The 26,132-nt window shown below is 35.5% G+C and overlaps 1 long non-coding RNA gene across 1 annotated transcript in view; it reads right to left on the reverse strand.

Annotated features, from left to right (window-relative positions):
* LOC145694034 (uncharacterized) overlaps positions 1-26,132 on the reverse strand; it is a 71,955-nt gene that overhangs the window by 39,099 nt on the left and 6,724 nt on the right. The window contains exon 2 of the long non-coding RNA XR_014132895.1: positions 3,560-3,641. This is a non-coding gene — a long non-coding RNA (uncharacterized LOC145694034). The remainder of the gene's footprint in view (positions 1-3,559; positions 3,642-26,132) is intronic.

A 26,132-nucleotide genomic window follows, 5' to 3' on the forward strand; every position in this document is an offset into this window, starting at 1 on the left:
TTTCTCTGAGAGCTTTAGAACATATTAAAATTTCATATTTCTATCTATTATGGTTTATCTATCACTATACCATAATCACCATTGAGAGAATTAGGCCATTTAAAATTACGTTGTGACTTTTGTAACTTGTAGGCCTAATGCCTAAATTGCTATTCAACAAGAGCTGATATGTTTGCAAAATCACGACTTGTTTCCTTGTTTGAGACATAAGTTTGTGCGGGCGAGGCGGGCGGCAAATTATTTAGAGCACAGGGACGCACAATATATAAATACGGGCCTAATTACACTGGTCAACAAAGTTTTTGGCACAAGGAATCTGAATAACGTTCTAAGCTAAGTCGAGGGTGCTAAATTCGAAAATGAAATCAGTTTTTGTCTATCGGGGTCAGTTTTCTTGTGACATGCTATTGAAATCCTTGAAAATCGGTTAAAAAAAGGAAAAAGAACGCTGCATATGCCATGGCTGAATTTAAGTAACTTGAAGATTTATTGATTGAAATAAAGTTGAGAGAAAGTGAGATAAAATCGAGAAAAGTGCAAGGAACCTGATGCATGCCCCTGAGGTCCAGGAACATACACTAGGAAATGAGTGACGTTTGGCAACATTGCCGATGAGTCATATTCAATCACATAGGATTGCTTTGTGATCCTTGCCACCTGTGTCGCAGCATTGTGAGTTCTGATAGCGTGGGAGTGGGAATTGGTTACACGTTGTTCTAGATTAGTGAAATTTGAGTGTTGTGGTCATTCAGAAGAAAATTCCTCGTACTTGTGTCAATAGTGCAAATTATTTTTGTTATATCTGTAGAGAGGCGACTCTCAAGTCCCAAAAACAACAATTGACCCCGCTCGTAAAGAAGAGCTACGAACTTTATTTCGGGTGTAAGATTGCCGTCGAAGACAAGAAATGGGCCCCCATATATACTACTTGACATGTGTTAGACTCCTGACAGGGTGGGCAAAAGGTTCACGACATAAGCCTATGCCGTTCGCTTTTCCCATGATTTAACGGGAACGAAAGGATGACAGAACAGACTGTTATTTTTTTTCTAACAAACATAGCTGGAATCACGTCGAAAACATAGAAGAATGTGCAATACCCGAATTTACCATTTGCTATGAGACCTGTATGCCACAGTAAGGGATTACCGGTACCAGTGACTCCAGAAAATGTGATGATAAGTCACGAAGCACCTGGTAACGAACACAAAGAAGGTTCAGAAGATGGGGATCCACTCATGCCGACCCAACATTTGAATAGTCCTGTGAATCAAATACCCCACACATTTTGACATAAGATGATTCCTACAAGCTTGTTCGCGATCCAAATTTGTCTAAAGCAGCAATCTGAGCTTTTAGCTTTGCGATTGAAAGGATGGAATCTTCTTTCTCCGGATGCAAAAGTGAGTGTGTTTCGTGACTGCCATGCTGTTTTTTCTGAATTATTTGTCGACAGAATGTGACGGTTTTTTTTTTTTTTTTTTTTTTTTGTAACAATATCGAATCCGTTATGAAGACTCTTGGACATGCATACAGTGTAAATGAGTGACGTATGTTCATAGATTCTAGTAATTGAGTCTGAAAGCAATTCCTCTCCACAACGGGAACAAATTTCCTTCTGTTCCGATTCCTCACGCAGTTAATCTTTAGGAGATGCATGAGACTTTTAAACTGCTTCTCACTCTTATCTAATATGACAAATACAAATGGAATATCTGTGAATATCTCAAGGTAATTTCTATTCTGCTTGACATGCAGCCGGGGTACACAAAGTACTGCTGCTTTCTATGCGAATGGGACAGCAGGGAAAGAAAAATCACTATTGTGGAAAAAAATGGTCTGCTCGCAATGAACTGCTGCCTGGAAATAAGAATGTGGCTGACACTCCTCTTGTTGACCCTAAAAATGTGTATTTACCTCCATTGCACATTAAATTTGGACTTAACAAACACTTTGTGAAGGTATGGACCAAACATCACGTGTATTCATGTACTTGCGACCTGGGGTAAAAGTGAGGGGGGCGTCGTTACCCCACTTCCAAAAATATATGTGGCGTCCCGCACTTGCTAAAATACTACAATGGACAAAGATGGGTAAGAGGGGCGGCGTGACGTCATGCGTCCATCTATTTTACAGATCCAGTTTTACCACTGCTTGTGACAGAAGTTACCAAAGATCCGTGATGCTAAAATAAGGGAAGGAACGTTTGTAGAACCGCGAATTGGGGAATTAATGAATGATGAGAATTATGTTAACTTCTCGAGTGATGTTGAGAAAATGGTATGGCTGTCCTTTCTGTGTGCAATAACTTTTTAGGCAACCATAAGGCAGAGAATTATGGTAATATTGTACATGAACTGATAAGATCATATCACCGTATAGGATGTAACATGTCATTTAAACTGCATTTCTTGAACGACCATTTGAACTTCTTCCCGGATAACCTTGGTGCCATTAGTGACGAACATGGTGAATGCTTTCATCGGATATGTCTCAAATGGAAAAGCGTTATCAAGGGAAGTGGAGTAAAGCAATGTTATCTGATTATTGCTGTACCTTACGACGGGACTTTCCTGAGGAAAAGTTTCGCAGGAAATCGGGTATAGATATGCTACATTGACTTGATCCCTAGTCTTTCGTTGCAAGCGCTGCTATCGGCTGAAGGAATTCTACTCGCTTTCTCTAGCTTAGCAACAGCTGAACTCTTATTGGCTCAACGCGTGGGTGTGTGAGGGTGTGAGCGTTAGTTCGCATTTTTGCCACGGCTCAAGACATTCTGGCAGCACAATAGAAAACATTTTAAGTAAGTTTCTTAATTTTTACTTACTTCTATGATGCTCATTCCTTTTATTCCTTTGTGTGCTAATAGCGATTTTTTAAAACTTTATGTAAGAGACTATTGTTGCGAGACCATGTCTTTATGGCAAATACATATAATACGTAAACTGCCATAGGCATGCAGTGGCCCCGCGTAGCGTAGTCACTAACGCTCCTGCCTTCGGTGCGAGCGGTCCCGGGTTCGACTCACGGTGGGGTCACTCGGTCGAAAATTGTAACACGCCTTTTCAGACCAGCTACCCTGAATGAGGTTTTCCTGGGTATTCACCATTCACACCAGGTAAATGCCGGGGTGGTACCTGACTTATAGGTCCCAGGCCGCTTTCTTTCTTCCCCAATCCTCTCTTCCTTCCTCTTCCCCGGATTGTATGCTCGCGGAGGGACGTCATCGTGATGGGCTAATTGGTCTTAGATGCCGAAAGCCCAGAAATCTAACTCCTAAATCCTCAACCTAGCCATAGGCATGCAAAAAACTACTTTCACATGAAAACTGAGGCCGATGGAGAAATTTTGCAATTTGATCTGGATTCAGGGCCAAATTATCTTCCAGAAATAGTTTATTTTATTCTTATAACATAAACTTTATTTATTTATTTATTTGTATACCAGTGTTATTAGAACTGTTAAAAATCTTTTTCCATTTATTATACGACACAACCTTGTCCCTCGTCGAAAATACTAGAAACACTACATTGTTGTACTCTACAGTAGTCATACTCACATTGATAACGCATAGAATCATGGTAAGGACCAAATTGTGACGTTTATAACCACGTTTATTACAATCTCACAAACCAAATCACCTGCAAAGAAATTACGAATAGTGGTATGAATTGCGTTGTAGTATAATATACATCCCTAAAAATGCAATTTGAAGCACACTCAATAAATCACAAATGCAAGTTAATTGTTATCTTAAATACACAGCTTTGTTAAAATTAAAGAGATACCCTATCTTGCCGAAAGTATCTGAACACCCAGTGATAAGAAGTCGGAGAGTCCTGAGGCAGATATTAATAGGGTGTTGGTCCCCTTTTTGCATCTATGACAGCCTGCACACATCTAAGAAGACTTTCCACCAGTTTTTGATATGTGGCAATAGGAATGGATGTCCAGGTATCCATCAGAGGTGAAGTGAGTTCTTGTAGGGAAGATGGTCGTCTTGGCTGACTACGTAAATTGCGTTCCAACTCTTCCCAAAGTGCCTCAATGGGATTGAGATCAGGGCTCTGGGATTTTTGAATGCCCATTTCGTCAAACCATGGCTGTATAAGTCTCAATGTGTGACTGGGGCAGTTATCCTGCTGGAAGAGAAATGGGCCCTCCTCGAAATATTGCCATAGAGTTGGGAGAGCAGCACTGTCCGGCATGTCTTGATATTTCTTAGAGTCCATGTTTCCCACAACACGAACTAAGGGACCCAGTCCAAACCATGAAAAACACCCCAACACTCTGACGCTGCCACTACCAAACTTCACAGTCGGCACAATGCAGTCATTGCAGAAGCGCTCGCCGGACATCCGCCACACCCAGACCCGTCCATCGAACTGCCAGATTGTATACCGAAATTCGTCACTCTACAGAACACGTTTCTACATGTCCAATATGGAGCTTTGCACCATTGCAATCGACGCTTCGTATTTTGGGGACTGATATTCAGCTTGTGTGCGGCTGCACGACCTGAAACCATCCTAGGTTTCTTAACTCGAGATGAAGAGTTCTGCTGTTAGAACTAACGCTCGTCACACTCCTGTGTGACATCTACCAACGGGAACTTACGATTTTGTTTCACTGCACGTTTGAGTGTTCTTTGGCTGCGTTCAGTAAGCATTCTCGGCCTGCCACTTCGTTTGTCGGTCGTTTCATTGCCTTCCACTTCATAATTACATCCCCTACAGTGGATTGCGGCCTCTGTAGCATGTAAGCAATTTGACGAACAGATTTCCCACTACGGTGGCATCCCACTATAACGCCACGATCAAAGTCACTGAACTCTGTACACTTACTCATTGTAGCACAATGTCATCCCTGACCTCCACCCCAATGAAGTTAGCAACCAAAACTTTAAAAAATCTATATATTTTTAGAGTTCTGAGTAGCACTCAAAGAGTTCTAGAGTTCCTGCTAGATTACCCAAATAGTTCTGTGTAAATTAAGATTTTATAGCGATTTTAAATTTCGGTGCAAATTTCACGCAAAACCGAAAATCTCAAAATGCCTATATTTTTTTAGAGTTCTGAGTAGCACTCGAAGAGTTCTAGAGTTCCTGCTAGGTTAGACCAATAGTTATGGGTAAATAAAAATTTTAAAGTTTCGTTGCTAACTTCACGCAAAACCGAAAATCTTAAAATGTCTAATTTTTTAGAATTCTAAGTAGCACTCGAAGAGTTCTATAGTTCCTCATGAAAATTTAGAAGAGTTCTCGCAAAATAAGGGAGTAAACGGGAAATAAATGTTTCTTCATTATCTACTGACTACACATGCAATCGATGCAAACCCATTCACAAATATAAAACACGTGCCTAGTAAAATTCAACCAATGATACCCAAAACAATATAGAAATCGACAAGTGCTAACCAAAACTCTCATTAGAATTCTATTTCAATACGAAATAAAAGAGTTCTATCACCTTGTTCACAGTCGGTTCGTGAATAGAACATAAAAAGTTGATTTAAATTGTTATAAATAAATATTTAAACATTCTACGAACAGAACTTCAAAGAACTTGACGAGTATTATTAAGAATTCTGACCAAAACTCCATTTTATTAGGATACAAAAGAGTTCTATCATCTTGTTCACAGTCAGCTTGCGAGCGGCCCATAAATTGTTGATTTAAATTCTTATAAATAACAATATAACCATTCTACGAACAGAACTTTAAACAACTTGACGAGCGTTAATTAGAACTCTCATCAGAACTCTATTTCAAGGCGAAATAAAAAGATCTATCACCTTGTTCACAGTCGGTTTGCGATTGCTCATAAATTGTTAATTTAAATTGTTATAAACAGATTTAACCATTCCACGAACAGAACATTATATAACTTGTCGAGCGCTACTCAACATTATATAACTTGTCGAGCGCTACTCAGAACACTCATCAGAGCTCAATTTCATTGAGAAATAAAAGAGTTCTATTACCTTGTTGACATTCGGATCGCAAGTGGTCCATAAATTGTTAATTTAAATTTTTATAAATAAAGATTGTAAAAACAGAACTATATAGAACTTGACGAGTGCAAGTTACAACTCTAATCAGAACTCTATTTCATTAAAAAATAAAAGAGTTATATCACCTTGTTCACATTCGGTTCGGCAGTGGCCCATAAATTGTTAATTTAAATTGTTATAAATAAAGATTTAAAATTTCTACGAACAGAAATTTATAGAACTTGACGAGTGATACTAAGAACTCCATCAAAACTCTATTTCATTGCGAAACAAAAGACTTCTATCATCTTGTTTACAGTCAGTTCGCGATTGACCCATAAATTGTTATAAATAAATATTTAACCATTCTACAAATATAATTTTGTAGAACTTGACGAGTGCTACTCACAACTCCATTTCATTTCGAAATAAAAGATTTCTATCATTTTGTTCACAGTCGGTTCGCGAGTGGCCCATAAATTGGTAATTTAATTGTTATAAATAAAGATTTAACTATTCTACGAACAGAACTTTATAGAACTTGACGAATGCAAGTCACAACTGTCACCAGAATCCTATTTCATTGCGAAATAAAAGAGTTGTATGAGCTTGTTTACAGTCGGTTCGCAACATGCGCATAAATTGTTAATTTAAATTGTTAGAAATAAAGATTTAAACATTTTACGAACAGAACTCTATAGAACTTGACGATTGCTACTTTGAACTTTCATCAGAATTCTATTTCGTTGCGAAATAAAAGAGTCCTATCACCTTGTTCACATTCGGTATGCGATTGGCCCATAAATTGTTAATTTAAATTGTTACAAATAAAGATTTAAACATTCAAAATTGTTAACTTAAATTGTTATAAATAAAAATTTAAACATTGTACGGACAGACCTTTGTAGAACTTGACGAGTCTACTCAGCACTTTTATCAGAACTCCATTTCATTACGAAATGAAATAGTTCTATCACCTTGTTTACTGTCGGTTCGCAAATGGTCCATAAATTGTTATAAATAAAGATTTAACCATTATATGAACAGAACTATATAGAACTTTACGAGTGCTACTCAGTACTCTCATCAGAACTCGATTTCATTGCGAAATAAGAGTTCGATTACCTTGTTCACAGTCAGGTTGAGACTGGTACATAAATTTTTAATACGAATTCTTATAAATAAGGTTTTAAAACTTTACGAACAGAACTTTATAGCCATTGACGAGTGTTTTTAGAGCTTTTTTTTCTTATTTCGCAATGAAATAGAGTTCTGATGAAAGTTCTGACTAGCACTCGTTAACTTCTCTGAAGTTCTGTACGAAGAATGCTTGAATATTTATTTATAACAATTTTAATTAAAAATTTATGCACCATTTGCGATTCGACTGTCAACAAGGTGATAGAACACTTTTGTTTCGCAATGAAATAAAGTTCTGCTGAGAGTTCTGAGTAGAGCTCGTCACGTTTGTAATGTTGTGTCGCAGAATGGAAAAATCTTTATTTGTAACAATTTATATTAACAATTTATGGGTCTCTTGCGACCCGACCAGTGGCGGCTAATGTTAGTGTTGCAGCGTTGCGCAACGACCAAAGTATTTCAAGAAAAAATATCATTAGCAATAGTAGTAAAGAACAGAAAAATATTTTCTAATACTCCCATATATACTTTAATTAACATTTTTTTTACCTCTGTAACTGTCCGTTTCGTTAATCCGTTTTAAAAAACGAAAAATAATCCGTCACAGAGTCTCTAATTTATATTGTGTTGCAGCGAGCATACAACGACCAGATTCCTTCAGCGCGGGAATTGGAGCAAATGTTAAGTCTCCTTTCCCCTATCTCAGAAGTTAAAGGCACTGGTCGTTGCAGTGCTTCTGCAACACAGCACGGTTTCCAGTGAACGAGAAGGTTTTTCGCGCTAAATAAGCTTTCTGAATTTTATTTCACTAGCAATTAACAAATGGGAATTTGTTTTTATGCATTTATATTTTTAAATTACGGGACTTATACTGAAGCAAATCAATATAATGACAATTTAAAAAAGTGATAACAGAATTACAAAATAAGAAAGAAAATATGTAGTAGAGCAGAAAACAAATGAAAGTAGATCCGCATTTACAAGTTAATTCTTAGCTTATATAGATAATGAAGGTTTCATCTACAGTAATTTGTGAACCAAATATTAATAAGTTAATATGCAGAATCCCCCCCTCTCTGTGGATAGTATTTTAGTATATACATATTTCTTTTATAAAATAAGTATATTTTATACTCTTGATAAAACTGTATGGTGGGGAACGCCACATTGAATTTGGGACTAGTTAGCAATGCTCAGAGGCGTAGCCACGAGGAGGGTCCACCGGGTCCGGACCTCTCAAAAATTTCGGAACTCGACTAGCATTTGTAGACTTTCTTAACGAACTATACTTGCTTAACAGAGAAATGACTGATGTAAGCTAAATATTTTATTTACGCCTCATCATGTACTCTTTCTTTTCTTATAGAAATAATCGTTCTATCATTTTTTCTAAAAATATAGGTGACAGTAATTAAGAATTAGGCCTACTTATCTTTTCGGGTACAGTATAAGACAAGTTCGTTATTACGTAGACGTATTGGGCCTTCCTCAAATACTTTGGACCCCTCCCAGCTAACATGTTGTTCCTATATCTGACGGGTTTCAAGGTTGCTTTTCAGAACGTATGACGTTGATAAACATTGTTTCCCCTCATGTGGAAGTATATTGTGTTCATCGTGTATTGCGTAACAACCAAGACGGATGATTTGGAATGTATTTTTTTTCTTTTACACACACACACACACATGTGTGTGTGTGTGTGTGTGTGTGTGTGTGTTGATGTATGAATAGGGTTGCCAACTTTGTAAAATAAATTTAAAAAAAACGGCACTTCCTCAAAATTCTCTATGATATAGGTCTCAGCGTGAAGTATCTCTGTTCGGAACTATCCATGGAAAGGAAATGTACTATCGTGAACAAAAGTGCATTAACACGTATATTCTCTATGTCCTTAGAACATTCACTAATAAGCTTAATACTGTAGATACATCGTGCTATAAATGAGAAACTGAAATTGATCAATCGGCATTGATCAATTTATTGTATTTACCAGTAACTACCATTTCTTTAAAATTATTGAAACAGATGAACAAACGCATAATAATCTTTACGTGACAATTTTGGATTTGGAAAATGAAGTTCATTCTTTAAACATATAGTCTTTACTTCAACTATAGAAAATTGCTTTAAGAAGTGCTTTTCCACTCTTAATAAATGTATAAAGTTCCTTGAAAGTAAATTTCAATTTTTCCCTGATACAGTCCCTGTCATCTCTCTAAAATTTTCTAAATAGCTGAACAAAATATATTAATCGTTGATAGATGGTGAAAGGTAACAGTTTTGAGTTTACAGAATGACAGCTACTTTTCAATATCTATACTTCGAACTAGACACAAATTAAAAAAAAAAAAAAACGTTATAAAGGGGCTGGTGTGAAGTTTGTACCCGTCACTGGCTTTAATCAAAATAACAGTAATTTCTCCGGCCAGGCCAATGAAAAGCCGGCCAGCTGACAGGCCTATGTATCAATATGTGACATTCGCAATTCATATATCAGTATCTCTTTTGTATAAGCTGTTTTGGTTATTAGATTCAATTTTATTGTATGTGTTTTAATTCTGTACATAACTTACAAATTCTGAATGAATTGCATACCGTGACTTCTGTAAATAATTTACAAAAAAAAAAAAAAAAATGCCCAGCTTTCAACTGAGGAAAAATTTACAATTAAGGCTTAGTTAGACAAAACAAGCAAAGTGCAATTCAGGAGAGTGTTCGAAAAAAATGTTTAAATTTACAGGACACCTTATGGCAGTAATGTTGTATGCACTAGATACATTTCGACAATTTATTTTAAATTTTCCTAGATAAATTGTGAATAAAGCTTGTTCAATGTACATTTTTTTATAACATTAATCTCTGCTACGAACTCTCTTCAGTCTACACTGAAGAGGAATTCGGATCACTGTCAGGGACTGAGTTTGCTAGAATGAATTGTTCACAATAATCTAGAAAAAATATTTAGTGAATCTACAAAGCTTCTGAAATTAATATTAACTGTACCTATGGCGTCAGTAAAAGAAGAAAAGTTTTTTTTAAACATCAAAAAGAATTGACACTTTCAAGAAATCGAATATCCCAAGAAAGGTTATCACCATTGGTTATGCTTTTCATCGAAAAAGATCTGACAATAAGAATACTAGAGTTCAATCAGCATGTATTAGGCAGATTTGTTCCAATCAAAGAAAGAAGAATGAACTTACTAATTAAATAAGGTGATTAATCGGATTAAATGTTCTGCATTTTTTATTTTTTAAATTTTTTTAAAGTGAATGAGTCCACTTTATATCTTCTGTCTCCGATCGTTCGTACTGCAACACCCGAAACCACAATCCACCGTCCGCCACTGGACCCGACTGTGAACAAGGTGATATAACTCTTTTATATCGCAGTGAAATCGAGTTCTGATGAGAGTTCTGAGTAGCATTCATGAACCACTATAAAGTTCTGTTCGTAGAATGGTTAAATCTTGTTCATAATTTAAAGTAACAACTTATGGGCCACTCGCGAATAGACTGTAAACAAGGTAATAGAATTCTTTTATTTCGCAAAAGAAGAGGAGTTCTGATGAGAATTCTGAGTAGCACTTATCAAATTTTTTAACTTTCTGTTCTTAGAATGGTTAAATCTTTATTTACTTCCATTTAAATTAACAATTTATGGGCCAATCGCGAACCGATTTTGAGCAAGGTGATGGAAGTAAGTAAATAGAGTTCGGTGTGAAATAGAGTTCTGATGAGAGTTCTGAATTGCACTCGTCAAGTTCTATAATGTTCTGTTTACAGAATGGTTAAATCTTTATATATCACAATTTAAATTAACAATTTATGGGCCAAAAGCAATCCGACTGTGAACAAGGCGATAGAACTCTTTTATTTCGCAATGAAATAGAGTTCTGAGTATCACTCGTCAAGATCTAGAAAGTTCTGTTCGTAGAATATTAAAATCTTTATTAATAACAAATTAAATTAACAATTTATAGACCATTTGCGAACCGATTGTAAAGAAGATTATAGAACTCTTCTATTTCGCAATGAAATGGAGTTTTGATGAGAGTTGTAAGTAGCACTCGTCAAGTTCTATAATGTTCCCTTTATACGATGGTTAACTATTTGTTTATAACAATTTCAATCAACAATTTATGGGTCATTCGCAAACCGACTCTGAAGAAGATGATAAAACTCTTTTATTTCGCAGTAAAGTAGAGTGTTGATGAGAATTCTGAGTAGCACTCGTAAAGTTCTATAAGGTTCTTTTATTAGAATGGTTAAATAATTATAACAATTTAAATTATTAATTTACGAACCATTTCGATCCGACTGTACAACAAGGTGATAGAACTCATATTTCGCAACGAAATACATTTCTGATGAGAGTTCGGAGAGGCACTTGTCAAGTTGTATTGAGGTCTGTTCGTATAGTGGTTAAATCTTTATTTGTAACAATCTGAATTAACAATTTATGGGCCACTCGCGAACCGACTCTGAACTAAGTGATAGAATTCTTATTTTCCAATGATATAGAGTTCTGATGAGAGTTCTGAGTAGCACTTAAGTTCTACAAAGTTCTGTTCTTAGAATGGTTAAATCATTATATATTACAAATTAACAGTTTATGGACTATTTGCTATCCGACTGTGAACAAGGTGATAGATCTTATCTATTTCAGAATGAGATGGAGTTGTGAGTAGCAAAATTCAAGTTCTATACAGTTCTGTTCGTAGAATGCTTAAATCGTTATTTAAAACGATTTAAATGAGCAATTTATGAATCATTTGCGAATCGACTGTGAGCAAGGTGATAGAACTCTTTTATTTCGCAATGAAATAGAGTTCTAATGAGAGTTGTGAGTATCATTCGTCAAGATCTAGAAAGTTCTGTTCATACAATGTTAAAATTTTTATTTATAACAAATTAAATTAACAATTTATGGACCATTTGCGAACCGATTGTGAAGAAAATTATAGAACTCTTCTATTTCGCAATAAAATGGAGTTTTGATGAGAAGTCTAAGTAGCACTCGTCAAGTTCTATAATGTTCTGTTTTTACAATGGTTAACTATTTATTTATAACAATTTAAATTAACAATTTATTCGTCCCTCACGCATCGACTGTGAACAAGGTGATAGAAATCTTATTTCGCTTGAAATAGAGTTAATGATAGTTCTGTGTAGTACTCGTCGAGTTCTATTAAGTTCTGTTCGTAGAATAGTTAACCCTTTATTAATAAAATTTTTAAATTAACAATTTATGGGCCAATCGCATGCCGACTGTGAGCGAGGTGATAGAAGTCTTTATTTCGCAATGAAATAGAGTTCTGCTGAGAGTTGTGCGTTGCACTCGTCAAGTTCTACAAAGTTCTGTTCGCAGAACGGTTAAATCTTTGTTTATAACAATTTAAAATAACAATTTATTGACAATCTGCGAACCGACTGTGAACAAAGTGATAGAATTGTTTTATTTCGCAATGAAATAGAGTTCTGAGTAGCACTTGCAAAAAGTATAAAGTTCTGTTCGTAGAATGGTTAAATTTTTGTTCATAACAGTTTAACTTAACAATTTACGGGCCACTCGTGAATTAACGGTGAACAAGGTGATACAAATCTTTTATTTCGCAGTAAAGTAGAGTTCTGATGAGAGTTCTGAGAAGCATCGTCAAGTTTTATAAGGTTCTTTTATTAGAATGGTTAAATCTTTATTTGTAACAATTTAAATTATCAATTTATTGACCATTTGCCATCCGACTATACAACAAGGTGATAGAACTCTTTTATTTCGTAACGAAATACATTTCTGATGAGAGTTCTGAGAGGCACTTATCAAGTTTTATTGAGGTCTGTCCGTATAATCGTTAAATTTTTATTTGTAACAATTTGAATGAACAATCTATGCGCCACTTGCGAACCGACTCTGAACTAGGTGATAGAACTTTTTTATGTTTCAATGATATAGAGTTTTGATGAGAGTTCTGAGTAGTATTCGTAAAGTTCTACAAAGTTCTGTTCATAGAGTGGTTAAATCATGATATATTAAAATTTAAGTTAACAATTTATAGACCACTTGCTATCCGACTGTGAACAAGGTGATAGATCTTATCTATTTCGCAATGAGATGGAGTTGTGAGTAGCAAAATTCAAGTTAGATAAAGTTCTCTTCGCAAAATGGTTACATCGTTATTAATAACGATTTAACCCGTAACTGCTGTTGTGGGTCTCACAGACCCGTGAAGAAAATTTTACGTTCTGTAGTACTACTTTCTAACACGTGAGCGCTGTTGTCTTCCGAGTAGCTGCATATCAGTGTGAACTGAGACTAGTGGCTGAACAGTTGTGATTATTTAACGCTTGCAGTTAGAGCTACACGTTGTGGATGGGTCTGTGTGACCCACAACAGTGGCAGCGTAACTTTTTTTAATTTTGCTGTGCAACCTATTTTAGTGATATTATTTGCTGTTTATACAATGGAGAGGGAAGCAAACGCACGAAGTATTTCAGTGACAGATCCACGATTTCAATCGTACACTCAATCTGTTATAGACGAAGTTAGTGATAGTGATATTTCTGATAACGATCCAGATTATCTCACATGTCCCAAAGAAAGGTAAAGCAGTAATTTTGGTATCATCCATGCAGCATACGAGGGGGGATGTGGATGAACTACCAGAAATAATAAGTTATTACAACATGAAAGGTGAAGTGGACTCTTTAGATGAAAAATGCAGTGTCTATTCAACTAGTTGCCGAACACAAAGATGGACCATGGCTATATTTTTTCGCATCCTGGATATTGCAGGGGTGAATGCTTTTATTTTGTTCTCTGCATTCCCACAAACTAAGACACTTTCCATATTAGACTTTATGAAAGCTGTTGCTCATGAACTTGTCCAACCTAACATCAAAAACAGACTGTCAAACCCTCACATGAGCCTGGAGTTACGAATATCCATGTCGAGAGTTCTTGGTATTACCGAACAAGAATCACACCAACAAGCCAGGGAGGAAAGCAGATTGGGAAAAAGGAAGAGATGTCAATTTTGTGGCTCAGCTAAAGACAGGAAAACACAATACCAGCGTGTGTCATGTTTCAGACCTCTTTGCTTAGAATGCATCAATACAATGTGCACTCCATGTCTGAATCTTGTGAAAAAATGAACAAAAAAGCACCGACATGTTTACCTCCTCAAGTTTTAGTTATTAGGGAGTGAATTGTGTATGTATTGCAATATTTCTTTTTTTGAACACTATTCCGACAAAAGAATACGATTGTTGTGTCACAACCAGCATTACTATGCACAGAAAAAATTTAATTGTATAACTACTTTATTACAAACAAAAAAAAAAAGAGCCATTTAATTTAATTTAATTTCTCACAAAAAATTTCCTTTTCCTTTTGGTATTTGCTACTGTGAAATATTCCGAGGACTGAAAAACGTCAGAAAATACAGATATTTGTATTATTGAATCACGCTAGTATCATTTATAAACATAAAATAGTGCTGGGTCTAATAGACCCAACAACAGTGTTGGTGTAACACAATTGGACAACAGTAGTTAAGGGTTAAATTAACAATTTATGGATCATTTGCGAACCGACTGTGAGCAAGGCATTAGAGCTCTTTTATTTCGCAATGAAATAGATTTCTGATGGGAGCTCTGAATAGCACTTGTCGAATTTTATAAAATTCTATTCATAGAATGTTAAAATTTTTATTTATAACAAATTAAATGAACAATTTATGGACAATTTGCGAACCGATTGTGAAGAAGATGATAGAACTCTTTTATTTCGCAATAAAATGGAGTTTTTTGAGAGTTCTAAGTAGCACTTGTCAAGTTCTATAATGTTCTGTTTTTAGAATGGTTAACCATTTATTTATAACAATTTAAATTAACAATTTATTCGCCCTCCCGCATCGACTGTGAACAAGGTCATAGAGCTCTTTTATTTCGCAATGAAATAGAGTTCTAATGAGAGTTGTGAGTATCACTCGTCAAGTTCTAGAAAGTTCTGCTCTTAAAATGGTTAAATGTTTCTTTGTAACAATTTAAATTAACAATTTATGGGCCAGTCTCGAACCGAGTCTGAACAAGGTGATAAAACTCTTTTATTTCGCAATGAAATAGAGTTGTGAGTTGCACTCGTCAAGTTCTATAAAATTCTGTTAGTAGAATGGTTAGATCTTTGTTTATAACAATTTAAATTAAAAAATTATGGATAGTTTGCGAACCGAGTGTGAACAAAGTCATAGAACTGTTTTATTTCGCAATGAAATAGAGTTCTGAGTAGCACTCGCCAAATTGTATAAAGTTCTGCTCGTAGAATGATTCAATTTTTGTTCATAACAGTTTAAATTAACAATTTATTGGCCACTCGCAAATTGACTATCAATAAGGCGATAGAACCCTTTTATTTCGCAATGATGTGGAGTTCTAATGAGAGTCCTGAGTAGCACTCGTCAAGTTCTACAAAGTTCAGTTCGTAGAATGGTTTAGTCTTTATTTATAACAATTTAAATTAACAATTTATTTGCAACTCGAGCATCGACTGTGAACAAGGTGATAGAGTTCTTTTAGTCCGCAATGAAATAGAGTTCTGACGAGAGTTGTGAGTATGACTCGTCAAGTTCTATAAAGTTCTGTTCGTAGAATTGTTAAATCTTTATTTATAACAATTTAATTTAACAATTTATATAGGTCATTCGCGAACCGACTTTGAACAAGCTGATAGAACTATTTTATTTCGCAATGACGTAGAGTTCTGTTGATAGTTCTGAGTAGCAGGAGTCAAGTTTTACAAAGTTCTGTTCCTAGAATTGTTAAATCTTTATTTATAACAATTTAAATTAATAATGTATGTGCCACTCGCGAACCGGCTGTGAACAATGTGTTAGAACTCTTTTATTTCGTAATGAAGTAATGAAATAGAGTTTTGATCAGAAATTCTTAATAACACTCGTCAAGTTCATTCAAGTTCTGTTTGTAGAGTGGTTAAATATTTATTTATAACAATTTAAATTAACAATTTATGTTCTATTTGCGAACCGACAGTGAACAGGCTGATAGAACTCTTTTATTTCTTAATGAAATAGAGTTCTGATGAGTTCTGTTTTGAGTAACACTTGTTGATTTCAATAATGTTTTGGGTATCATTGGTTGAATATTATTAGGCATGTGTTATATATTTGTTTAAGATTAGCACCGATTGCATGTGTGGTCAGTAGATTATGAGGAACTGTTTTGCGAGAACACTGAACACTTCTACATTTTCATGAGGAACTTTAGAACTCTTCGAGTGCTATTCAGAACTCTAAAAAATATAGACATTTTATGATTTTCGGTTTTGCGTGAAGTTAGTACCGAAACTTTAAAATCGGTATAAAACTTTATTTACCCAGAACTATTGGTCTAACCCAGCAGGTTCTCTAGAACTCTTCGAGTGCTACTCAGAACTAAATAAAAATAGACATTTTAAGATTTTCGTTTTTGCGTGAAGTTAGCACCGAAACTTTAAAATCGCTATAAAATCTTTATTTACCCAGAACTATTGGTCTAACCTAGCAGGTACTCTAGTACTCTTCGAGTGCTACTCAGAATTCTAAAAAATATAGACATTTTAAGATTTTCGGTTTGCGTGGTTAGCACCGAAACTTTAAAATAGCTATAAAATCTTTATTTACCCAGAACTATTGGTTTAACCTAGCAGGAACTCTAGAATTCTTCGAGTGCTACTCAGAACTCTAAAAATATAGACATTTTAACCCTTATCCGGGCAAGCTATTTTTGTAACGTAGACTGCAACTGGGGCCTTACCAACTCTATTAGCCTTACCAACTCGATATGTTCATAACTTTAACTTCGACTAAAGATAGAAGAATTCAGAATTTTATGGCATCGAAATATTTATGGTTATTAAGAAATTCGAAGAAAAATATGAAGCTACTGGGCCTGGGAGGCCCCGGTTGCCCGGATAAGGGTTAAGATTTTCGGTTTTGCTTGAAGTTAGCACCGAAACTTTAAAATCGCTATAAAATCTTTATTTACCCAGAACTATTGGTCTAAACTAGCAGGAACTCTAGAACTCTTCGAGTGCTACTTCGAACTCTAAAAAATATATAGACATTTTAAGATTTTTCGTGTTTGCGGGAAGTTAGCACCGAACCTTTAAAATCGCTATTTACCCAGACTTTAGATAGATGTAACGTATCCTTGTGAACACATTAACTTCCGCATAGAATGATATTTTGCTGATATATTAAGTGCCTTAATATGCGGTGCAGTTCGACGATGGTGTCGTGGGTGCAAGGGGAAGTTAACCCCCTTCACCATATAGTCGTTACATATATATATCCTTTGTAAACACCTTAACTTCCGTAACTGGGAATGGATTTCAATGCCATTTTGCTGATACATTAAGTGCCTTAACCGCGGTGCAGTTCGACGATGGGTATCGTAGGTGCAAAGAGGAGCTAACCTCCTCACCATATATATGTGGCAATGATCATGGAGCTAGAAAGATGGAACAAACGCCACTTGCAAGCTTTTGCACAACTGAACATAAACAAAACCGGGCCTAATTGCTGAGTTTGAAAACAAATGTTTTAACAAGGTACTATAAATTCTACCATAGAACAATGGTACTAAACTGATTTGTAAGTAGGCCTGCATTACTTTTTTTGTATGCTGTAACTAATGTTTAGAAGAACATTTATATCAAATGGAAAATTTGGTGAAAACAACGATTTTCGGTTTTTCATTTTGGATTCCAATTAATCGGTAATTTTCAATTATTTTTACGTCACCATCCCGCTTAGGAGTACTAATGGGGACTAAAATTTGGCATCGGAAGTGTCATTGTTCATATCAGCCACCCCGAAAACTATGGATTCGACATTAATATTGATCATTTTCGATTATTTTTTACATACCTTCCCCTTCTCTCCAAAGTGCACCTTCAAAGTGAAGCGATAAAATCCATCCCAGGCCCGAAACTCATTTATGTTTAAAATTACAAATGTAGTCACTTTCATTATATATATATATATATATATATATATATATATATATATATATATATATATATATATATATATATATAGATAGATAGATAGATAGATAGATAGATAGATAGATTTTTCCATTATTTTGGAAAGTTGTGAACTATAGCCTATATAAACTGAATCATACAATAAGATTCCAAGATGCACTAGACACCAGCATGACTGGTGAGGAACTCTGTGTGTATTGCAATACAATAAAACTCCGTTATGTGGCTATCGCGGCATTGCATTTACGACACATCCTTTTCTGGAGTTAGTTGTTAGTGATAGTAACCACCGCTTGAAAATTCCTTCCCGTTCCCACTCGTATTGCTATTTTTGAGAATATTATTTAAAACTTTTGATTCGAATCGTTACCCACTCTTTTCTTCTCAGAGGTTTCGCATGTGAAACAGAAGAAACCTTTTTCGTGAAATAATATATTCCGCGACGGAACGATCCACGATTTGCAGACCAAAAGATATTAAAAATCGAAAGGTATTATAATTCGTTAGATATTAATCGCACTTTTTTTAATTTTTGAATTTGAATATTTCTGAAGAAATCGAATTTATTCGCATTCTCGCACTGTTTTATGACAAGAATAATTTGTAAAGTGGTAAACTGAAGTCCAAAGTCCAAAGAAGATGCTCGAAAAATTGTTCACAAACGTGATGCCCCTGCTCCTTCACGTGTGCAGCCACTTTTAATCTGTGGTCGACGAGAAACAGAATTTTGCGTCGTTGACACTGGCAAACTTCAAATGCACGAAGTATCCTGGATCTCGGAAGAAGAGGTCGATGTTATTTCTTTAGATCCTGTTTTAACTGCATCTTCCGCAGTACTTTCTCCTTGCCAATCACCAGTGACCTAAAATGATGGGTGCGATTCCCTTAGGGAAACTAAATTTTTGCATAATTAGGATTGGTTAATTGAACAACCTTATGGGGTTAAAATATTATTACGGGTCTACCATTTTTTAATACTTTGATTTGTTGGCGAAAAACGCTACAAATATATTCACAATAATATAAGCATTTTGTAATAAAAAGTTCTACCATTAAAAATAGTTCCTTTATTGTAATAACCCACAAAATAATCAAAATTGGTGAAAAAAACAAAAAATCAAAAAGTGTTACGTAACAAAGATGAGGAGGTTCGGCCTTGCGTTACGAAGTGTGACAAGAAGGAGAAGGGGGTAAAAATTAGTCAAAAATAGCGTTAAGAAATATATGGAGTGCCCCTAAAACAGTAAATGAGATATAGCTTTTAATAAAATTATGTTTTTTTTAGTGACGAATAATAAATAAATATTTTTGACAGGAAATTTTAAAGAAATTAAGTGAAATTTCAAAGAAAATCAGTCTTATGAAGATACAAGGGTTTAAACTAAAATAGTTATGTAGAAAGGTATAACGTTCGGCAGGGACAGTAGTTATTGGTTAAACATAATAAAAACTACCTGGAATATAAATTTATGAAGGAAAAACGAATAATAATAATAATAATAATAATAATAATAATAATAATAATAATAATAATAATAATAATAATAAACTAAAAAACAGCTTTTTTAGTTTTCCGAAAGGAAACTAAAGTTCTCCGTTTTTTCCAGACCTCAAGAGTACTAGCTGCAACACAATTTCTTTGGCTTTGTACACTGTAGCTGCCCCCCCCCTCAACAACGACGGGCCTCTCCTACATAAAACTGCTGGCTACACCCCTGCAGTAGTATCATAGCTATGGATATTTCTGCAGACTCTTTACATGCAATAGTATTCAGCACAAAACTTATGAACTCCCCACTTTATACCATTCCAAAACACAGCCCCTTTAAAAGTGAAATGAAATCTTTAAGTTTAACGTCCCACGATTATGCCGGTTAGGCTAAAGGAGACGGTGATAATGAGAGATGAGTGAAATGGTGGAATGAAGAAAGTGGGAGGAAACGGGAGAACCCCGAGAAAACCCACGAGCACGGTGTTTGTCCACCACAAGGTTCACTTGGCGGGGGCTGGGATCGAACCCGGGACCCCAAGCACCAGAGGTGAACGCTCTACCACTGAGCCACCGCGCCCCCCCCTTTAAAAGTGTAATTTTCTGTAGTTTTTCTGGTAATTTTATTTATTGGTTTGCAATCCTGCTTATTCATTTAGAAGCAAGAGTATATATTCTCATTGTATGATCTGTCAGGAAAGTAAATGTACACCTATTTTTCGAGTCTGGCATTCCTGCGCTCCATCCGTGGAGAGTATGAGAATTAAATCAATCAAATGTTTACTGAGGGGCAAAAAGAAAAGCTTAATCTGAATAAGACATTGCAGAGGGGCACAAGCTGTGAATACGAATAGTGCATAGTGTAAATAAAGGACGACACCGAAAGAGAAAGCCAGAAACAGCTGTTAAACTCACAAAAAAAAGAGTAAAAATTGTCGAAGTGGGAACATAAAACACAAATACAACAAATACGCCGACAACTAAAAGATCACCATGCTATGATCTTGGTGTAGTTGTTAAGGTGCTGGCTTACAAATGCAAAGGACGCAAGTTCGAATCCTCGGCAAGGACATTTTTAAAAATTTTTGTTAATAATACATAAAACTCATGAGAGATGGTAAAAGAGGTCGTATTTAGTTTTTCGTAGCAATTATTATTGGCAATGTTTAGTACTGATAATACTTTTTGTCTTTTGCGTATTGCTTTTGTTCTTGTCTTCATTTCGAAAGAGAAGAATATCCGAACAAATGCCACCAAAATTCCTCATATTTTGAATGTAAACGCCATTTGCAATTAGTAAAGAATAAAAATTGAACGTTCCAAAAATACCTACACAGAGCATAATTCAATGAGCTCTGAAATACAATGTAACGAAATAGCCTATGAGATTCAGTCTACAGAGCAATTGTTACTTAAAGAATGGACATACACTATTTCGAGAATCGAGACAAGACGGGAAATGTTTACGATACTTTTCGTCTCGTCTCGATTCTCATCTCCAAAGAGAGACGAAAATTTTGATTTAGCCCTGACCCGTCTCGAATGTAAAATGTTAATTCTCATGTTATTTTATTTGTTTTAGAAACGAGATGAGAAACTCCTCTTCTCGTGAGCAACATTAAACCAAACCGAAATATTCTTTCCAAATGTCACGTTTCTCCTTGTAATGGTATGACCTGAGCGATAATTTAGCTTCTAGCTTTCAATCTTCTACGAGATAATAATAATTATTATTACTACTATTATTATTCCCGAAGATTTGATAGTTCAAGTATTGAAACATCCGAGTATTCAAATATCTGAATATAATAAAACGTATGTTATCGCTGATCAATCGCCATCAAAAATTCTAAAGTAAGAAAAAAAAATTGCAACTTGCATTCGCAGAAGCACCTTGACCACTGAACCGCGATCGCTACGCGGTAAACGATCCGTCTTTAGTCTGGTTACGTTAGGTTTCTTTGTCTCCGCTTGCAAACTTGTATGTTATATTTTTCGATTCAAAATGTCTTTCGTATTCTTTTATGAAGTCGGCAAAGTTTACATTAATAACTTCAGTTTTTCTTAAACCACTGGTTCACAAGTTCGTTCTTTCTCCACACGAAACTACAAATATGACAGATTGAATTCTCATACTCCCCATTTCTTTCAAAGCAGTCGCCATTACCTGGTCAAAGACTTATTTCCGCCACGATTCATATTAACCAAAATAAATTCATTTTTCGGAAGCGGAACTTTCACTTTCCGGATTTCGCAAAATTATGGAATTCAGTTATACTCCGGAATTCAGAAGAATTTCGGAACTCGGAAAGAATCCGGAATTTAGAAAATTCCGGAATTGAGAAAAACTCTGACTTTCGAAAAATCCGGATTTTCCGAATTCCGGAATGTTAACGAAATCAGAAATTTCTAAATTCCGGATTTTTCCGAATTCCGAAATTATTACAAAATTGGAATTTTCCGAATTCCGGAATTTGTCCGGCTTTACTTTCGGGAGTCCGAAAACTAATAATTCCGGAACGGGCTATCCCTAGTTTATACACAACCTTTCAGAACACTAAGCTAGTAGCTGTCTACAAACAAACAAGTAATGCAAAGCATTTTATATCCTGCAATACGTCATGTATTAAAATCCGACACCATGAGCCTTTTATTACATTATATGAAGAGCATGTAGGTCTAAATACCTCATGTATTACATATAATGTAGGTTTTACTCTTCCAGCAAAGAAGAAACATGTGATCATAGTATACAACCCACAGAAGTGATAGCTGGCAATACAGTGGTCGTAATCCCTAACGACACAGGAAGTGAGCTGGTCTAGAGGCTAGCACGTGAGCCTTGGGTGTATGGAGTCTCGGGTTCGATTCTCGGCGGGAGAGCATCTATCATTTTTAACTGTTCTCGATGTTTCTGTGTTCGTGTCCCTGTCGTTATAAGTTATTAGAAAAAGCAAGTTAAACGAGTGAAGCAAGTAAAATTAGCAATAAGTAAGTTACTGAAACGCGTTCGGTGAGTCAGTTAAAAAAATAGTGGACAAAGCACTGGCTTTTCGCGCCGTCCATGCGAGTTCGAATCAATCTCGGCTTGATATTTTATCCATTTGAGAGAAAGTATTGTTTCTTTTCGCTACAGGATGGATTTTCTCTTTGGTTTCATGTCAAACATGCTCACGTAATGAAAAGACGCTGTAGATAATAATAATAATAATAATAATAATAATAATAATAATAATAATAATAATAATAATAATAATAATAATAATAATAATAATAATAATATGAAATATTAGTAGCTAACTCGTGTGTGTATTTCGAGAATATAATTTTATATTATTATGTGGAAATAAGTAAGGCTGGCTGGCGCCCGCCTCCCTAATTTTTTCGATGCGCCTTATGGGTCCACGGTGTCCAACGTTGGTCCCATCCCACTATCACCTCCTGTTTTCTCGATATAAGCTATCGACATTTTGCCTAAAGAGGGCTCTGCCGTGGCCCCATGAGTACGCATGACAATGACTCTTCGTTCATTTTGCATTGAAATCGCTTACTTTTCTGAGTACTATGAGTGCATACTGTCCAACGTTGGTCCCATCGCTCTACAGTTTCCCGTTCTCTCGATATAAATTGCTAATATTTTGTTTGTAAGGGAGATATGGCGTTACAATCATTACGTTTGAAGAAGAACTGAGGAAGATATTGCCTTGCCACAAACAACACCTATTATTATTATTATTATTATTATTATTATTATTATTATTATTATTATTATTATTGTTTTACTTACCACTAATGTTGCCTACCTTTATTTGCAATGCAATGTGTTACTAAAAAGCAAATCAAATAACACTCCTCGCCATTCAGGCTCCCGAACTCGAAATACATGATTTACAGTTCTCTGTGTTAGAAGAATGCACATTTATTATATTATTCTTTCAAATAACACGTTACACAAGTTACTTCACTTTCAATGTGTAATTTCATATCATCACTAACAATCATCTTGTTCCGATAGGAAAATAACCTCCTCCTGCAAAAAAAAAAAGAAAAGAAAAGAAAAGAAAAAGAAAAAATAAGAAAAAAAAAAGAAAGAAAAAAACCTGACCGTAGCGAAAGGGCGTGAACCTTCTTTAGGCGATTAATCGGGTCCAATATTTCAATAAGTTTCTGCACACAAATATTTCAGTAAAAGAGGAAAATTTATTCAAACTTTCTGAATACCTATTTACGGGCGAAATTTGGTTCCCTTGGAACTTTTTAAGAGTTTGAAGGGCCACCATTTTGAACATTTTCATCTGATTATTCTGGTTAACGAACTCATCAAGATATTTCAACAATTAATGTTTGTGCCAAGTTTCGTCTCAATCCGCTGAAAATTAGGGTGGTTATGGCATTCACAAATAGCGTTATGTATATACAAATAGATAGATAAATAGACACACAGAGGAAGAGAGAAAAAGTGTTTTTCTCCCTTCTCGCACCTGTGGTGCGTCAGAGCTAAACCGGGCCCCTTTGCAAAACGTATTGACGAGCCTAACCTAAACACAAGCCTCTTACTTGCTAACGTAGAAACGTGGTCGGGAGGTGTAAGGCATGTAGAAATTGTACTTTTAGTAACCATGAGTATGGTCGACTTCCATGGTTTTCCTTTTACTTTTTGCAGCTACTTCGGAACGTTCAATTTTTATTCTTTACTAATTGCAAATGGCGTTTACATTCAAAATATGAGGAATTTTGGTGGCATTTGTTCGGATATTCTTCTCTTTCGAAATGAAGACAAGAACAAAAGCAGTACGCAAAAGACAAAAAGTATTATCAGTACTAAACATTACCAATAATAATTGCTACGAAAAACTAAATACGACTTCTTTTACCATCTCTCATGAGTTGTATGTATTATTAACAAAAATTTTTAAAAATGTCCTTGCCGAGGATTCGAACTTGCGTTCTTTGCATTTGTAAGCCAGCACCTTAACAACTACACCAAGATCATGGCATGGTGATCGTTTAGTTGTCGGCGTATTTGTTGTATTTGTGTTTTATGTTCCCACTTCGACAATTTTTACTCTTTTTTTTGTAATTTTAACAGCTGTTTCTGGCTTTCTCTTTCGGTGTCGTCCTTTATTTACACTATGCACTATTCGTATTCACAGCTTGTGCCCCTCTGCAATGTCTTATTCAGATTAAGCTTTTCTTTTTGCCCCTCAGTAAACATTTGATTGATTTAATTCTCATACTCTCCACGGATGGAGCGCAGGAATGCCAGACTCGAAAAATAGGTGTACATTTACTTTCCTGACAGATCATACCTCAGTCCTTCTTGTTCGTTTTTGTTTGATGTTTGTCTGATTCGTACGTCCTGAGCAACTGTTGTTTTCGTAAACGCGTGCAAATGCAATAATTGGCACTCCACCGACAACAAAGATGGCCACTATTCAGGAATACTTGTATATACGACAATGTGACTAGTGTTATTAACCTTCTCATAACAAGGTTCATCACACTTAAAGTTTTATAATTTCGGAGATGGTCGAGCAACCATTTTCACCATCTTTGGACCACTTCATATGGATTGACCCGAATAAAACTCTTGAAAAAGCCAAGAGATGCGAACAATTCTTTTGTTGGGCGATATGAATGTTTCATTAAAGAAAATATCTTTAACAGTTTTAAGAAATCTTAACTACAATCCTATACCTCCGAATCATACTTACTCCGTAACAGTTACTGGGGAAGGAGGAATAGTGGCTCTGAAGCAGACAGCTCACCTCTGATTTGATGTGTACTGTTCGCGCGCCACGAGAAAAACTGTAACGTAGTTGTATCACATATGTACGCGCTGTCGTTTTAACTGGCATTTTCGCCGATCCCAAGAGTTTCGTCCAATACGTGACCCAAGTAGATCTCTTATTGGCCAAACAGGATAACGTCACGAAGTTTCAAGTTCAACTTGCTAGTTTGTTGGATTCGTTTCGTTCTCTTTTTTTCCGTGTGTATGTGTAAGAGAGAGAGAGAGAGAGAGAGAGAAAGAGAGAGAGAGAGAAAGAGAGAGAGAGAGAGAGAGAGAGAGATGGAATTATAGATACTTTAATCGTTAAATACGTTGTATTATAGTTATTCATTTACGTTCACTTTCTACGCGATACAAATATACTCAAATAATCTGTGAACAAGTAGGAATTTTTAAATAAAAACAGTCCACATGATTTTTTTTTACTATTTACAATATTAACACTTTTGTTAAATTATATGTTACTTAATGGTGCGTACATATTAATACACTATGCTTTTACAAAGATCGTGTGCTTTGTAATCCAACACTTTGTTTTGTTTTCAAATTTCCATACAAAATTTGGGTTACGATCATTTGACGGTGCTAAAGTCTTGGCCTTGCTACATTTACCATAGAGATACAAAATATGTCTTTCAAACGGTTTCTGGATTAACTTTACAGTTCTTAGTCTTTATG

This window comes from Thermobia domestica, chromosome 9 (genome assembly GCF_964235325.1).
Source record: "Thermobia domestica chromosome 9, izTheDome1.hap1.1, whole genome shotgun sequence".
NCBI classification, from domain to species: Eukaryota; Metazoa; Arthropoda; class Insecta; order Zygentoma; family Lepismatidae; genus Thermobia; species Thermobia domestica.